We start from the raw sequence: 18,334 nt of genomic DNA, 5'->3' as shown, positions 1-18,334 counted from the left end.
TCGTGGGACACACACTACCACCATCGGGTTTTTAGTGGCTGACTGTACTTTAGGAGCTTCCCTGTGCTTTTTTATTTTTAACTGTATTACTAATGTCTTTCCTTCTTCATTCCATACTTTTTCATTTATCATTTTTATTCCTATGCCTATTTTTGTATATTCCTTGTGTTCCTTTATCTCTAGCCATATTTCAAGATGATCAGAAAATCCTGTTTCAACTACCTCCCCTTCTCCTATAACTATACCTTCTGATACTATAAAGTAATATAGTTCAGTTTTATACGTACCCTTTTGTAAGTCCATGAATTTTTGTCTCAAAGTTTTAACTTACCACATCTTATAACTTCTAACATTTTTCTTATATCATTCCTTCCTGTTTACACTTTTCGTCAATCACAATTAAAGTCTCCTGTTGTTATAATATGTGTATTTATCACTACACAGTCTAAAATCTGATGAAATCAGCCTTCCCTTTCTTTAGAGTTAGCATAAGCATATAATGTTATAATTCTATAGACTTGTTCTTTCCATTTTAAATCTACAATGGCTAAGCTTCCCATTTTTGGTAAAGTTACATCTAATATCGTTACTATATTTCTACAGTTATTCCAGAACATCTGTCATTTATCAAATCCAGATTATCTTTCCTCTCCATTTTTTTTTGTTTGTAATCTTTCTTCATTTGTTAAAAACCGTGTGTCTTGTAGTATAATTACATCTATATTACATATATTACACCAACATTCATATTCTTCTTACTAGAGTGTTAATGCTTTTCACATTTACAGAAAGCACACAAACATTTTCATTTCCCCTTTTCCTTAGATTCATGGTTTCATAAATTCATAGCTAATTATTGGGCTAGCTTTGTTAATAGGCTTTTCTGAGCCTAACCAATTTCCTTCGCAAAGGGGAGAATCAAACTGTGTACCTTGGGTCTGTGAGTCCAAACACTTTAATCATTATACCAAGCCCCAATCTTTATTTATATATATATTTTTTTCTTTTGTACTTATCTCTTTAAGTTTTGTCTTTTGCCTTTTTACCAAGAGAATTATTTTTTCCCTTTTACTAGCTCTCAGTTTGACTTCTTCATCACTTATTTCAGAACCATCTTCTATGTCCTCTTTATTATTTTTTCTCATCTATTTTTCTTCTATTTCTACTATTAATACATTTGTTCTCTTTGTTCATTTTGTTGTCTTTTTTTCTTTTTCCATACTGTTGTTTTCATTTTTGCAATCCATCCATAAATGTTCATTTCCTGCTTTTTCTTTTTTCCTTACTGTTATTTTCATTTGCACAATCCATCCATAAATGTCCACTTTTGTTACCTCTATAGCATTTCAATTCACTTTTTTTGCATCAAAAATAATATTTTCTTTTGTCACAGTTACTTATCAAATGTCCTTTTCCACAAAAAAAAAAAAAAAAACATGTTTTCCTCAGTATTGTACAACACTCCTATTCCCGTCCACATTTATCATGCTTGGTATATGTATAATTTTTCTTTCTATTTTAACGTAACGTAATCCAAGCCACCAGTCCATAAACCCCTTTTGTCATAAACTTGTGCATTGTCCAATACTTATTTGCATAAAGCTTTCAAATGTTCTTTCAAAGTCTCTTTGTACCTCTGTTCGAAATTGTACATGAATCTTCTTTTTTGTTTCCCTGTTAAATGCATTTATCACATAAAGATTCCATGAGTAACAGTCTTTCTTTTTTTTCATGTTTTCCAAGAAAACATTTATTGAAAAAAAAAAAAACAGTGTTAAATATAATGTCACAAAATGTATCTCTGTTTATGAGAATAAATGCTCCTACCTCATGTGTTTTTACACCCAAAGGAACTATTAAGTTGTCCCATACTTCATACCCATCCATTTTTGTCGTCTTTACTTTAAATCCTTACCACATACTTCCTTTTTCTATTTTTCTACTCCACTTTGCCTTCTTTTACTTTCTCTGCATATGTTTTCTTTTCCATCTTATCACCATTCTTCCTGATTGTCTGTGCATCCTCCTTTTGTATTTTCTCTATAATTTCTCCCCAGGAAACATCTCCTTTATTTTCTGGCTCACTCTGCACCACCATTTCTTTAAGTAAATCATCCTGCAACCCTCTCAACTGGAGGATTATAACCACACATCCCATCATTTGCTGAGTTATCCCCATCAAACTGATTTCTTTGAAACAGTTTCTCAGAATCCTGCACACATTCTCCAGTCTCGATATTTGCTTTATCCTTCATTTCTTTCACTACTCTATCATCTCCTTCCATATGTCTCCCTGTTTCTCCGGACTGCATCTGCGCATGGAACAGAAACAGGAGGTGCTCCTCCAAAATGGTTCCCTCTCACAACAATGATGAGTAAAGGAAGTTCCCTAGTGCCCTGGCCACATTTCTCCCTAGTAGTATAAATTTCACCTCGGGTCTCCCCTGAAAAGAGGTTGTTAGCCTAGTGGGACTAACTTTGTCAACAAAGGATAAATAAAATAAATGTATCGTTCCCAAAATTTCTATTTTTTTAATTTAATTTGCTCCTGCTTTTTTCTAAAGATCTGAGTTCCTTTATTTTTGTTACAATATTCCCTACTTCAAATACAGTTGCTTTAGACTTTCATTTCCATTTTCTAGTAATTACTTTGTTAGCAGCCTCCAGAGTTATACTTAACAAGGCTTTACTATGTCTAAGCAATTCAGATCATGTATCCCAGCTCAAAAAAATCATTTTCTTAGTAGATCTTTTAGATTTTGATTGCAGAGCTCAAATTATCAACTTATCAGTTCAAGACTGTTGGTGTCAACAAGAAGAATCATTTCATACCAGTTTGAAGAAGTTGAAGGTGCATTATGCAGTGCCCTGATTTCCTTGCAGGACAACTTTCGCTAGATCATTTGCAAATCACCACAGACAGTACTTCAGTAATGTAGTATGCTGACAGAAAAGGAGGAACCAAATTCTTTCAGCTTTGGAAAGAGACAATTTGTACATAAGCATGGGCTTAGCGACTCATGTTCCAAGTTTATGAAATCAATTGGTCGATGCTTTGAGCAGGAAAATGACTGTTCAGAAGTAAATCTGAATCTACAGAGCCCTGTGGTGTAGAGTTATAAGCTTTTGCTGCACACAAGATGACTTGCTAGCAGAATAAGTACTTAATGGACCAGGCAGGGGAGGGTGGGAATAAGTAGCCAGCACTGGCTTGTTCATCCTTGGTGGCAGCTTGGCTTTCTGCACTGATAACACCTGTAGAATTGCAGGGGTACTGCTACAGCATGAAGAGCTTAATGTGCCTGTGCTGCATGCAGTGTGCCTGTTAGTCGGGAGAATGCATATGCAGGGAAGTGCACAAACTTCCCTGGAGGCAGCTATAGCAGAGCTCACAGGCTGCTGATGGTGTGGGTATAGGGCAGCTGTTGGCTCCAAAGACTGGCCTGCTCTCTACCATCCAAATTTCGCCTCCACTGGAAAGTGAATATGTTGAGGGAGGGGGTCTTCCCCAGTGCATGGATGAGTGGGTCAGTTGGGTACAGGAAAGGTTGCTACTAAGACGATTCAGTAGACCACAAGAAAAAAAAATAAGATTTTTTCAACAGATTATTTAAATGTGGGGTCTTCCAGAGGTGGATCTTTTTGGCAATCATCAAAGCAATCAACTCAGAAACATTTGTTTCTTTGTGCTTTGTTTGTTTTGGGGAATCTCTACTTGTTCCTTTTAGTGGATTCAAGGTCTAGTGCTTAATTCAGAAAGTTTTAACTCAGAGCAAAACAAGATAAGACCAACTTAATAATAGTTCCCCTTTGTCCCAGACAGCCTTAGAATTCACTGTTAATGGTTTGCCTTCCTGACAGCACTTACCTCTACACAAGTCCTTGTTGACTTACAAAGTAGGCAAAGTACTATAGCCCAGTCCAAAGACCCTGAATATATCAGCATGGAAGACAGAAGTTTGATACATAATAATGGTGCCTTTTCCTCAAAAGTTCTAAATATTTTAAAAGAAACTATAAAGCCTAATGTCAGGAAGTCTTGCATACAAAAGCAGAAGAGATTTGCTTTGTGGATTATGTTACAGGGTCTGTATCTTCTAAACTGTTCCATACCAAGATTTCTAGACTACCTAAATTATCTATTCCATTCTAATCTGGTTTAGGAATTCATTAAGGTTCATGTTTTTGAAGTGTCTGTCATTCTTAGTCATCCCACAGATAGCAGGTTATCAGTCGGTCAGTAAATGGACCCTTTTTTAAATGGTTGGCCTGTTGTATCACCTTTTGTTATGACATATGTAATAAACCTCTTCAAAGCTCAGGACAGAAACTACATCTGCATCATTTTTCAAAAATGTTTTTTCCTGAAATATTTAGAAGCTGACACATGGTTTTTTTGTCCATACCTTCACAGAATATTCTGTAAGTGAGATGCACATTCAATGTGTAGGACAGATGTTGACACCACTATGCTTTAGGATATCCTCTAACATTCATCCCTTGAGTATGAAAGCATTAATTTTGGATTTGCTGTTACAGGGAATGTCACTGGTATACAGTTATGCTTCGTATACTTAAAAGTTGCTTGACTGCTGTTATTTTTGGTACCTGTGCCAGAGGAGATGGGTAGTAAGTCTGTAATTATCTCAGATGAACAGGCATATTTGTTGACCATGAGCTCTCTTTTGACCACCATGTATCCATAGTCACTTAGCCCAGCTGATTACCGGGGCATATCTTCCATGTCCGTTGAGGTTATTCTTCCTGTCTACCTCTGTGATTTTAGATCCATAATTGAATGTATGAGAGACATGATTCAACTTGAAAGACCCCATTGTTTCCAAGCAAAGATAGTCAGGGGTCTGACTTCCATTACCTCTTCAGAACATGTTAAAATGCTAGCTTTTCTCTGTATCATACAAACTTCTTAAGGGGTAATTCTGCCTAGCATACCAGGCCTCAGATGACTGACCTGAACAATCTCCTTTTTATTTGCAAAAATGGTACCATTATGAACATTCATACAAAAGATGTCAACCTTTAATGAAACATAAACAGAACCAGCTGGCATGCTAGCTACCTCACGCAAAGAATTATTTTCCTGTGAAGCAGATTTCCCTTTTCATATTAAACAAAGTAATTCCCTCTCCCCCTTCAGATGCAGCCTGGATGAGTAGTTGCAAATAACACAACCAGTGTTTTTCCACAACCCTCAGAGAAACATGTAGCAAGTAGTGGGAATTGCAGTGGCTAGGCAAAGGAAGATCTACCCAGTCACGTGCCTAGTAATAAATTAAGACCTTCCTTTGTTAAAAGAAACTTTATTGGCTTTTTTCCAGACTTTGTTAAGAATTGTTATGAAACAGTTTTTTTGTTTCAGACAATGATTACAAAGTCAGGTTGTGTGCTCATGGGCTGCAGTACTTCAGAGGTAAGTTATCGAACATTGGAACCTGTGGATATTGTCCTGCACTGAAGGTGATGTGAAGTAGCACACTTTTTGCAAAGAGAAGATGAATGATAACTCTTGGAAGGCTGTCATGGTATGTGGTCAGTACTAGTAATAGTAAGAATGCAATTTACAAAGAAGTCATTGAATTCTTCTGCTATTCTTATGTCAGATTGAATACCTTTTTGGTTTGGGATGGCTTAGCTTGAGGAGAAGGCTAGTGTTCAACACTCCTAGGAGAACTGTGTGATAATCCTACTTCCATGAAGTCTCACAGAGGTTTCATGAGATCCTTTATGTACAGTAAGTGCGCAGTGTTTCATAAAATAATAAAATATGCATTTGCCCCACTGTGCCTTCACTACCTGTGAGGCCCATTCCAAGGCCGAGGGTAGGTTCTGGAGTAAATTTTATGCTGGAGAGTTTAGGCTTAGGATGGTTAGAAAGCTGGATCTGAAATACTTTTTAGAGTATTTGAAGAATGTATGAATATAGGTTTCCAGCTTTCCTTGAACAGCATCTAAGTAAATATTTTCTGCTGAAAATTTTTCATAATGCAGATGATACTGATAAGTTGTGGCTTGTGGTTTAATAGGTTCCCAAATGACAGTGATAATGCAGTAGTCACCAATGTACGTGATGCAACATCAGATTTGATCCCATTTTGTGATTTATTTTATAACCAATAAGTGGTACTAACAACACTTGGGGGTCTTCTCTGTCTTGTAATTAATGTGATTATTTACATAAGGTCAAACAGGTAGTGTGGCATGGTCTTGTAGATTAACAGCAGTTGTAATTTTTTGCCAGGTAATTTTATCATCAATTATAATGATTATGTCACTGGTAATTTTAGAGCTGGAGCTGTGAAAGCTGTCCTCCATTTTAAACTTGGCATGTTTTGGGGGTAATATAGATATAGACTTTGCAGAGGTCGTGGTCATTGTTTGTCTGGACCCTTGTACACTGAGACTTTTTTGTTTTGGCTGGTCAGATTTCCCTTTTCATATTAAACAAAGTAATTCCCACTCCCCCTTCAGATGCAGCCTGGATGAGTAGTTGCAAATAACACTACCAGTGTCATTCCACAACCCTCAGAGAAACATGTAGCAAGTAGTGGGAATTGCAGTGGCTAGGCAAAGGAAGATCTACCCAGTCACATGCCCAGTAATAAATTAAGACCTTCCTTTGTTAAAAGAAACTTTATTGGCTTTTTTCCAGACTTTGTTAAGAATTGTTATGAAACAGTTTTTTTATTTCAGACAATGATTACAAAGTCAGGTTGTGTGCTCATGGGCTGCAGTACTTCAGAGGTAAATTATCAAGAGCATTGGAACTTGTGGGTATTGTCCTGCACTGAAGGGTGAAGCATGAATAATTAATGTGGTCAGACAGTAATAGCACAGTTAGTATGTTCTGAGGGCTCAAGCGGATGTATTTAGGTGAAAAAAATCAGTGAACTGATATATGAAGTTCAGACTATATCTCCCTGAGGCAAATGTCAGGCTTGAAATAGCCAGGCCAGCAGTGGAGTTAATTAATTTTATTATTGGTATTGTATTAATGTGAATGCTTTAGTCATTCTATGGATGCTCATTAAAATCTTGTTCTGTTTGAATGGATTCAAACTGAGGATGAATCTGTCCATCAAAGGAAAGGTTTATGATGCAAGTTTGTAGTTGCAGGACTTTTGGCTGAATGTGCAAGAAATTCCGGTCTCATTTTTTACAGCAAATGTCTGATTGTAGGTACACGGGTCTCCCTTCCTGATGATGGCCAAATTTTTGAGTGGATAATTTACCAAGAGGGAAGCAAGGCTTGCATTTTGTTACTATACCTGAATCATGGGGTTTATTAGTTAGGTATCCAGAAGATCAAAGTAGCAATTGGTCACATAATTGTAGAGTATCTTCTTTTTATCATTTGTAGAGTATTTTCTTGGTTCATAGGTTCATAGGTTTATACTAGGCTATCTGCCCTAAGGCATTTATAAGCCTAGCCCAAAGTTTTGTGGCTTACGCCACCCCTTATATGAAAAAAATACTGTGCCCATTAGTTTGTTGTGCCTCTGTCCAGCAGTGACACAGAGATGATTCCCGGGATAAACCTACGATCTCCCATCCACAGGTCAAGATTTCTCTTGAACAGAGCCAGCGAGGTGCTCTGCCTCACATGGACCGGGATTTTATTCCACAGCATAGAGAGTCTCTGAGTGATAAATCTATCCCTCCAGCATGCCCTATTTATATCCGTGCTAAGGTTTAAGTCACTTGCTCTAGTGGTTTTGGTGGATTTGGATTTTTTGAGGTGGAGCATGTCCATTAATTCCGGGTTGGACATGGCCTTGTATGTCAGGCACATGTCACCTCTGAGCAGACGGTATGCAACTGAATAGAGCTGGAGTTTCTTCAATCTGGCAGCATATGACAGATTTTGGAGTCCCTTTATCCTTTTGGTGAGGAACTTTTGGGGTCTCTCCAATTGCTGCAGATGTCGGGTGAGATACATCCTGAATGGGGCATTGTACTCGATCATTGGTCTGATAAGTGAAGAGTACAGGGGAACAATGACCTCACTAGATCTGGATGTCAATCCCTTCATGATCAGGTGGGCAATGTAGAAGGTCTTTCTAACCACTTTAGCAACGTGAGTGTCAAAAGAAAGGCCACTGTCAACCTGGGTCCCCAGGTCCCTGATAACCTCTTCTGTGCTTAGTGGATTGCCACCTATATGGTAGCTTGGGGTTACCTTGTTTTTCCTGAAGGGTATGACTGTACATTTTTTGGCATTTAACTTCAGGCCATGGCTCTGGCACCAGCTATCTGTTTCCGTGAGTCCCTTCTGAAGGATATCCATGTCAGATGCACTTTCCACTATGGCGCCCAGTTTGCAGTCGTCTGCAAACTTTGTCAGCCAAAGTCCTCCCATGTTGGTGGAGGAAGGTTTGGGGGGAATATAAGATGGACTGTGGCAGAGTAAATTTTGATGCAAAAGGAAGGAACTGTAAAGGTAGTACTGCCCCGTATAGATAGTTGGGCTAATCCATGGGCACCTTTGCACTGATGGAAACCATCAGTACACATGGTTACTCCAGAATAGTACAACAGTGGTATGATTAGAGAACTTACACTTGGAGCAGTGCTTAATAGCTCAAGACCCTTTGTAATCAGCATATTGTTTGGCAGGTAGTTTTAAAAGTTAGGAAGGCCCTTAGAGCAGTTACTGCATACAATGGTTTCTGCCCATTCACATTAGGATTTATTTGGTTATAAAAAACACCATGTAGAGAAGTACAGGTAGGTGAGCTCTAGATGTAATGCTTCCAAGTGTAGTCAGTCACATAAATATATGTGTAAGGCAGGCTTAGACCATTTTGATTTCTAGGTAGGCGCCCAAACAGATTATCTTAGAAAAAAGCTAAACACAGTTCTTTGGCTAGATCGAATGACTCCATGACCCACAGTGCTGTGGTATAAGTGTACAGTACCCTACATTACCTATAGTCAGCGCATATACAGTGGAGCAGCTCATGAATGAGGCATATAGGAATTTTTGTTATTGGTTTATGTAAGATTACAAGTGATGTGTGAAGCTCAAGAGTTGCCTTCTTGCCTCATCAAAGCCTTTTCTCTGATTCCTAGTTCCTGTATGTTTAGTCACAGACAGCACTTCTTGTGATCACATGGCTCATTGACCAAATAATATTGCGGAGTCGGCTTATATAAAAATTTAGAATTAGCCTGAGGACAAGATCAGAGGCTGTGGCTGAAGGTGTTGGTGAGATTGAGATGTGGAAGGCCCTACCACTCCACTCCTTGGCACGCAGTCTGGGTTAACCTAGCACCTGACTAATAAGGTAGGAGAAGGATACTTAATTGTTCAGCTTTACAGTGAAATATGAAAATATTAGGCAGAAGATACCTGACTATCCCTTTGCACTGCCAGAAGATCATTACTTGGAGGTGATGGCAAGCTTTTGAATAAGTGATCACAGCACTTGATTTGGAAATAAGTGCGACTTCACAAGCTGTTGATTTTGTATAAGTGTGAAGTACTAGTAATCATGGAACAAATTGATAAGGACTAGGAGAAAGGATGCCACTTTGTTGGCAGGGTAAAGAAGTCTGAAGTTAAGAATGAAGATCTGTGGGGATGTTTGAGAGAGCAGTCAACATCACATCCTTGGGCTACTGAAGCTGAGAAAGGACAAACGCTGTTTTTGTCTGAAAGCTTCTTTGTAAGATCAATGTTTTTCTCAGCAGGCTGCCTCATTCATGTGCCATCTTTGGATTTATTTCCTTCATTTGACTCTTCAGCCCTTCCCCAACCTTTTTTCATGTTTTGATTGTCAAGGCATTTCTAAACATTGTCTGGATGCTAACTTCATCTGATATTTTAAACGGTAGAAAGTTAGAATATGTCCAGAAAGTTATTGCCTGCCTCATTGAAGTTCCAGATGGGGTGTTCTTTGACCCTGTAGATGTCTTTCCACATCACTGTTGCAGAATTCCTTACAGTAGGGATCCCCTTCCCAGGGTAGCCCAACATCCGGCAAGTACACCAAAGCCTTGGATTGTAATAGGGATGTTGTATCTCACATGTTTTCCCTCCGTGTACGGCATTAGGCATAAAGGTGACATATGGACATACCTTCCTCAGAACTTCTTTGCCATGAGTCCAAATTCCATCTTTGATCATTGGTCTGATTGCTGCTTTGTCTGCTGGTTGCCAAGTCATTTTCAGATAAGTGCCTCATTGGGGTTTTTCTTATCTTATTTGTGGTTGTTGGTTTACATGACATCAAGAAAGGGGAGATGCTAGTGTGGGAGACTGTTCCCCCATAATGACCGTCATGAGCAGTGTTTGTTTTGCTTAGGTGCTTCTCACAACCATATGTCTTGTCCTGTTTTTCAAGTGTTTGTCCTGAAAACTTTGCATAGTCATCTTTCCTCTTTAACTATTTAGCTAGGGAATCAATGTCCCAAATTGTTGGCTCAGGGTAGTGTGGTGGAATCATCCTACCCAAGGGTCAGCTGTCCACGAAGAAGAAGACCAAGAAAGTTTGGGCAGATTCTTCAGCTATACTGCCTCCCCAAGACGTCTCTCTTGAGGCTGGTGAATCCCAGAGGATTACCCAGTTATCCAGTCATATTCCTCTGCTGTGCCTGCTTCAGGGGCCGGCATGGAACCAGCATATCACACTTCCTCAGGTGCTTTGCAGACGTCCATGTCAGATGTTCAGGGAAAACTGCAATTATTTATATCCAAAGAGCCTAGGAGTGTTCTGCAAATCCTTGTTGAGGAGGAGATTCCCACTACGTTGATTGAGTTTAGCAGAGGTCTGAGCAGCCTAAGATAATTAGAGCGGACATTTCTTTGAAAAAGAAGCAGAAGACTAAGCATATTTTCCATGCTCCTAAGGATCCTCAACATGAATAGCAGGATTTCACATGGGTTTGTTTTATGCCCTTATGGCTTTGAAGCCCCCTCAAGGGGGGGTCTGTGTTCCTGCCCCCCTTGATCTTCTTATCCTCTTAAGAGGCCTAGGGAGCAGGTTTCATCTGACGAGGAAGTAGATTCTGATGAGGAATCTTTGGCCTATTCTGCTCAGATTCCCTCTCCCTTGGATTTACTGTTCTGAGGAAGAGGATCCTATTAGTCCCGATTTTCCTTTTGAGGCGATTTCCTTTGGGATACAGTTTCCTGTAAGATGGAGTTTTTCAACTGGGGCTGTACCCAGGTTTCTGGTGCTCAAAAAAGGTACTGTGAACTCCTTCAGATAATTCTGGTGCTGTTTATTTTATGGCTATGCAGAAGGTCCATCAGAGTGGGGTCTGACAACACCCTGTATGCCAGGCATAGATCTCCCTTCAAAAGCCTGTAGGAGCAGAATACAGGAATAGGGCCTTAAGGCGGTCTGCATAGGACATATTACTTATGCCCTGTATTCTTTTAGTGAGGAACCTCTGTAGACATTCCAATTGTTGGATATGCCTGATTAGGTACATGCCAAAGAGGGCATTGTACTCCATGATAAGTCTGAAGAATGCCAAATACAATGGAACAATGACTTCCTTGGACTTAGATGCCATACCTTTGTTTATAAGTTGCGCAACATAGAATGAGTTCCTCACCATTGTAGACACGTGATGATCAAAGGCTAGATTACTACCTATGTGTGTGCCTAAGTCCCTGACTACTGGGTCAACTCTAAGGGGTGTGTTGTCAGTATGATAGTTACCAGGGATGGATGACTTCCCAAAGGCTACTATTATGCATTACTTGGTGTTTAGTTTTAGTTCATGGCTCGGACACCAGTTGTTTGCCTGTCAGCACCTCCTGGAGAACATTTGTGTCAATGTGAGAGTCCTAATACTTTATCTAGCTCATCTAAAGAAATCTCCTTTTCCTACTCTTTATTCTCTTTTTCTGTTAACTTTTTTACTTTCCACATTTTTTTCACTACCTTCTTTTTTCTTTAAACAGTTCTTGAACATATTGTACTACACTACTCATAATATTTTCCTGAGTTCTTTCAAGTTCTCCTTTTGAATTTTTTATTTCTCTCATTACACTGACATCTTCCTTTACTAATCTGCTTAAGTAACTCATGACTTCTCTTTTTCCTTGTAAAAAAATATTTTTGTTCATATAACAATTCTGGTATTTTTCTTGATTTCTTTCATATAATTCTTTCTTTGTCAAAGTACCTTCTATCATTACATTCTAAATCTTCCAGTGCATCATTATATATTCTTTTAAATTTTTCTTTCACTACTTCTCACATCATATTGCCACCGTAAAAAAAAAAAAAAAAAACTTTTTTTTTAATATTTTTCCTTAAATATCACCCACCATACAAGCCACTTTTTATAAAATGTTCATAGTAATATCATCCTTCCATAACTGTATTACTGATAACTAATAGTGAAATAGTTCTTTAGAGGAAAAATAGAATTATCCGGGTTAAGCTGCAAACCAAATCCATTCAGTTTGTGTTGCAAGTTGTTGTACAGAAGTCTTAACCATAGAAGATATGAACTTTGTGAAAAATCAATAACTAAAGTTACAAAATGCATAGACTTAGAGTTCCTTTAAATATTTTATTAAGTACATTGATCTTAGACGATGAGCATTGTGTAACTGATTAAAGTAAAATGGCTTTTTTATATGTCTTCAACACCAATGTGAGCAGCACTGTTAACATTTTTAGGTAGTACATTTAGGTAGTACATTTAATGCAAGGTTAAAACATTCCATGATTGGTTGGAAAATATGTTGGTATTCACTGAACGTATATCATAGGTTAAAAAAAAAATTTCCTCTGTAGAATTATTTTACTGTTAGTTATTGGAAATTTAGATCATGGTCGTGGGACACACACTACCACCATCGGGTTTTTAGTGGCTGACTGCACTTTAGGAGCTTCCCTGTGCTTTTTTATTTTTAACTGTATTACTAATGTCTTTCCTTCTTCATTCCATACTTTTTCATTTATCACTTTTATTCCTATGCCTATTTTTGTATATTCCTTGTTTTCCTTTATCTCTAGCCATATTTCAAAATGATCAGAAAATCCTGTTTCAACTACCTCCCCTTCTCCTATAACTATACCTTCTGATACTATAAAGTAATATAGTTCAGTTTTATACATACCCTTTTGTAAGTCCATGAATTTTTGTCTCAAAGTTTTAACTTACCACATCTTATAACTTCTAACATTTTTCTTATATCATTCCTTCCTGTTTACACTTTTCGTCAATCACAATTAAAGTCTCCTGTTGTTATAATATGTGTATTTATCACTACACAGTCTAAAATCTGATGAAATCAGCCTTCCCTTAGCATAAGCATATAATGTTATAATTCTATAGACTTGTTCTTTCCATTTTAAATCTGCAATGGCTAAGCTTCCCATTTTTGGTAAAGTTACATCTAATATCGTTACTATATTTCTACAGTTATTCCAGAACATCTGCCATTTATCAAATCCAGATTATCTTTCCTCTCCAGTTTTTTTTGTTTGTAATCTTTCTTCATTTGTTAAAAACCGTGTGTCTTGTAGTATAATTACATCTATATTACATATATTACACCAACATTCATATTCTTCTTACTAGAGTGTTAATGCTTTTCACATTTACAGAAAGCACACAAACATTTTCATTTCCCCTTTTCCTTAGATTCATGGTTTCATAAATTCATAGCTAATTATTGGGCTAGCTTTGTTAATAGGCTTTTCTGAGCCTAACCAATTTCCTTCGCAAAGGGGAGAATCAAACTGTGTACCTTGGGTCTATGAGTCCAAACACTTTAATCATTATACCAAGCCCCAATCTTTATTTGTATATATTCTTTTTTCTTTTGTACTTATCTCTTTAAGTTTTGTCTTTTGCCTTTTTACCAAGATAATTATTTTTTCCCTTTTACTAGCTCTCAGTTTGACTTCATCACTTATTTCAGAACCATCTTCTATGTCCTTTTATTATTTTTTCTCATCTATTTTTCTTCTATTTCTACTATTAATACATTTGTTCTCTTTGTTCATTTTGTTGTCTTTTTTTTTCTTTTTCCATACTGTTGTTTTCATTTTTGCAATCCATCCATAAATGTTCATTTCCTGCTTTTTCTTTTTTCCTTACTGTTATTTTCATTTGCACAATCCATCCATAAATGTCCACTTTTGTTACCTCTATAGCATTTCAATTCACTTTTTTTGCATCAAAAATAATATTTTCTTTTGTCACAGTTACTTATCAAATGTCCTTTTCCAAAAAAAAAAAAAAAAAAAACATGTTTTGGGTTGCCCCCAGTATTTTACAACACCCCTATTCCCCTCCACATTTATCATGCTTGGTATATGTTTAATTTTTTCTCTTTCTATTTTAACGTAACGTAATCCAAGCCACCAGTCCATAAACCCCTTTTGTCATAAACTTGTGCATTGTCCAATACTTATTTGCATAAAGCTTTCAAATGTTCTTTCAAAGTCTCTTTGTACCTCTGTTCGAAATTGTACATGAATCTTCTTTTTTGTTTCCCTGTTAAATGCATTTATCACATAAAGATTCCATGAGTAACAGTCTTTCTTTTTTTTCATGTTTTCCAAGAAAACATTTATTGAAAAAAAAAAAACAGTGTTAAATATAATGTCACAAAATGTATCTCTGTTTATGAGAATAAATGCTCCTACCTCATGTGTTTTTACACCCAAAGGAACTATTAAGTTGTCCCATACTTCATACCCATCCATTTTTGTCGTCTTTACTTTAAATCCTTACCACATACTTCCTTTTTCTATTTTTCTACTCCACTTTGCCTTCTTTTACTTTCTCTGCATATGTTTTCTTTTCCATCTTATCACCATTCTTCCTGATTGTCTGTGCATCCTCCTTTTGTATTTTCTCTATAATTTCTCCCCAGGAAACATCTCCTTTATTTTCTGGCTCACTCTGCACCACCATTTCTTTAAGTAAATCATCCTGCAACCCTCTCGACTGGAGGATTATAACCACACATCCCATCATTTGCTGAGTTATCCCCATCAAACTGATTTCTTTGAAACAGTTTCTCAGAATCCTGCACACATTCTCCAGTCTCGATATTTGCTTTATCCTTCATTTCTTTCACTACTCTATCATCTCCTTCCATATGTCTCCCTGTTTCTCCGGACTGCATCTGCGCATGGAACAGAAACAGGAGGTGCTCCTCCAAAATGGTTCCCTCTCACAACAATGATGAGTAAAGGAAGTTCCCCAATGCCCTGGCCACATTTCTCCCTAGTAGTATAAATTTCACCTCGGGTCTCCCCTGAAAAGAGGTTGTTAGCCTAGTGGGACTAACTTTGTCAACAAAGGATAAATAAAATAAATGTATCGTTCCCAAAATTTCTATTTTTTTAATGTAATTTGCTCCTGCTTTTTTCTAAAGATCTGAGTTCCTTTATTTTTGTTACAATATTCCCTACTTCAAATACAGTTGATTTAGACTTTCATTTCCATTTTCTAGTAATTACTTTGTTAGCAGCCTCCAGAGTTATACTTAACAAGGCTTTACTATGTCTAAGCAATTCAGATCATGTATCCCAGCTCAAAAAAATCATTTTCTTAGTAGATCTTTTAGATTTTGATTGCAGAGCTCAAATTATCAACTTATCAGTTCAAGACTGTTGGTGTCAACAAGAAGAATCATTTCGTACCAGTTTGAAGAAGTTGAAGGTGCATTATGCAGTGCCCTGATTTCCTTGCAGGACAACTTTCGCCTAGATCATTTGCAAATCACCACAGACAGTACTTCAGTAATGTAGTATGCTGACAGAAAAGGAGGAACCAAATTCTTTCAGCTTTGGAAAGAGACAATTTGTACATAAGCATGGGCTTAGCGACTCATGTTCCAAGTTTATAAAATCAATTGGTCGATGCTTTGAGCAGGAAAATGACTGTTCAGACGTAAATCTGAATCTACAGAGCCCTGTGGTGTAGAGTTATAAGCTTTTTCTGCACACAAGATGACTTGCTAGCAGAATAAGTACTTAATGGACCAGGCAGGGGAGGGTGGGAATAAGTAGCCAGCACTGGCTTGTTCATCCTTGGTGGCAGCTTGGCTTTCTGCACTGATAACACCTGTAGAATTGCAGGGGTACTGCTACAGCATGAGGAGCTTAATGTGCCTGTGCTGCATGCAGTGTGCCTGTTAGTCGGGAGAATGCATATGCAGGGAAGTGCACAAACTTCCCCGGAGGCAGCTATAGCAGAGCTCACAGGCTGCTGATGGTGTGGGTATAGGGCAGCTGTTGGCTCCAAAGACTGGCCTGCTCTCTACCATCCAAATTTCGCCTCCACTGGAAAGTGAATATGTTGAGGGAGGGGGTCTTCCCCAGTGCATGGATGAGTGGGTCAGTTGGGTACAGGAAAGGTTGCTACTAAGACGATTCAGTAGACCACAAGAAAAAAAAAGAAGATTTTTTCAACAGATTATTTAAATGTGGGGTCTTCCAGAGGTGGATCTTTTTGGCAATCATCAAAGCAATCAACTCAGAAACATTTGTTCCTTTGTGCTTTGTTTGTTTTGGGGAATCTCTACTTGTTCCTTTTAGTGGATTCAAGGTCTAGTGCTTAATTCAGAAAGTTTTAACTCAGAGCAAAACAAGATAAGACCAACTTAATAATAGTTCCCCTTTGTCCCAGACAGCCTTAGAATTCACTGTTAATGGTTTGCCTTCCTGACAGCACTTACCTCTACACAAGTCCTTGTTGACTTACAAAGTAGGCAAAGTACTATAGCCCAGTCCAAAGACCCTGAATATATCAGCATGGAAGACAGAAGTTTGATACATAATAATGGTGCCTTTTCCTCAAAAGTTCTAAATATTTTAAAAGAAACTATAAAGCCTAATGTCAGGAAGTCTTGCATACAAAAGCAGAAGAGATTTGCTTTGTGGATTATGTTACAGGGTCTGTATCTTCTAAACTGTTCCATACCAAGATTTCTAGACTACCTAAATTATCTATTCCATTCTAATCTGGTTTAGGAATTCATTAAGGTTCATGTTTTTGAAGTGTCTGTCATTCTTAGTCATCCCACAGATAGCAGGTTATCAGTCGGTCAGTAAATGGACCCTTTTTTAAATGGTTGGCCTGTTGTATCACCTTTTGTTATGACATATGTAATAAACCTCTTCAAAGCTCAGGACAGAAACTACATCTGCATCATTTTTCAAAAATGTTTTTTCCTGAAATATTTAGAAGCTGACACATGTTTTTTTTGTCCATACCTTCACAGAATATTCTGTAAGTGAGATGCACATTCAAGGTGTAGGACAGATGTTGACACCGCTATGCTTTAGGATATCCTCTAACATTCATCCCTTGAGTATGAAAGCATTAATTTTGGATTTGCTGTTACAGGGAATGTCACTGGTATACAGTTATGCTTCGTATACTTAAAAGTTGCTTGACTGCTGTTATTTTTGGTACCTGTGCCAGAGGAGATGGGTAGTAAGTCTGTAATTATCTCAGATGACCAGGCATATTTGTTGACCATGAGCTCTCTTTTGACCACCATGTATCCATAGTCACTTAGCCCAGCTGATTACCGGGGCATATCTTCCATGTCCGTTGAGGTTATTCTTCCTGTCTACCTCTGTGATTTTAGATCCATAATTGAATGTATGAGAGACATGATTCAACTTGAAAGACCCCATTGTTTCCAAACAAAGATAGTCAGGGGTCTGACTTCCATTACCTCTTCAGAACATGTTAAAATGCTAGCTTTTCTCTGTATCATACAAACTTCTTAAGGGGTAATTCTGCCTAGCATACCAGGCCTCAGATGACTGACCTGAACAATCTCCTTTTTATTTGCAAAAATGGTACCATTATGAACATTCATACAAAAGATCTCAATCTTTAATGAAACATAAACAGAACCAGCTGGCATGCTAGCTACCTCACGCAAAGAATTATTTTCCTGTGAAGCAGATTTTCCTTATCATATTAAACAAAGTAATTCCCTCTCCCCCTTCAGATGCAGCCTGGATGAGTAGTTGCAAATAACACTACCAGTGTTATTCCACAACCCTCAGAGAAACATGTAGCAAGTAGTGGGAATTGCAGTGGCTAGGCAAAGGAAGCTCTACCCAGTCACATGCCTAGTAATAAATTAAGACCTTCCTTTGTTAAAAGAAACTTTATTGGCTTTTTTCCAGACTTTAAGAATTGTTATGAAACAGTTTTTTTTGTTTAAGACAATGATTACAAAGTCAGGTTGTGTGCTCATGGGCTGCAGTACTTCAGAGGTAAGTTATCGAGCATTGGAACCTGTGGATATTGTCCTGCACTGAAGGTGATGTGAAGTAGCACACTTTTTGCAAAGAGAAGATGAATG

At 37.7% G+C, this 18,334-nt stretch overlaps 1 protein-coding gene across 1 annotated transcript in view; it reads left to right on the top strand.

Annotated features, from left to right (window-relative positions):
* Nucleotides 1-18,334, top strand: part of LOC122789817 (two pore calcium channel protein 1-like) — a 2,103,677-nt gene that overhangs the window by 1,393,478 nt on the left and 691,865 nt on the right. The window lies entirely within an intron of this gene.

The sequence above is a fragment of the Protopterus annectens genome, chromosome 1.part2 (genome assembly GCF_019279795.1).
Source record: "Protopterus annectens isolate FY-2018-M chromosome 1.part2, PAN1.0, whole genome shotgun sequence".
Classification (NCBI taxonomy): Eukaryota; Metazoa; Chordata; order Ceratodontiformes; family Protopteridae; genus Protopterus; species Protopterus annectens.
The sequence above is the reverse complement of the archived record's forward strand: the minus strand, read 5'-3'. Positions and strand labels throughout refer to the sequence as shown.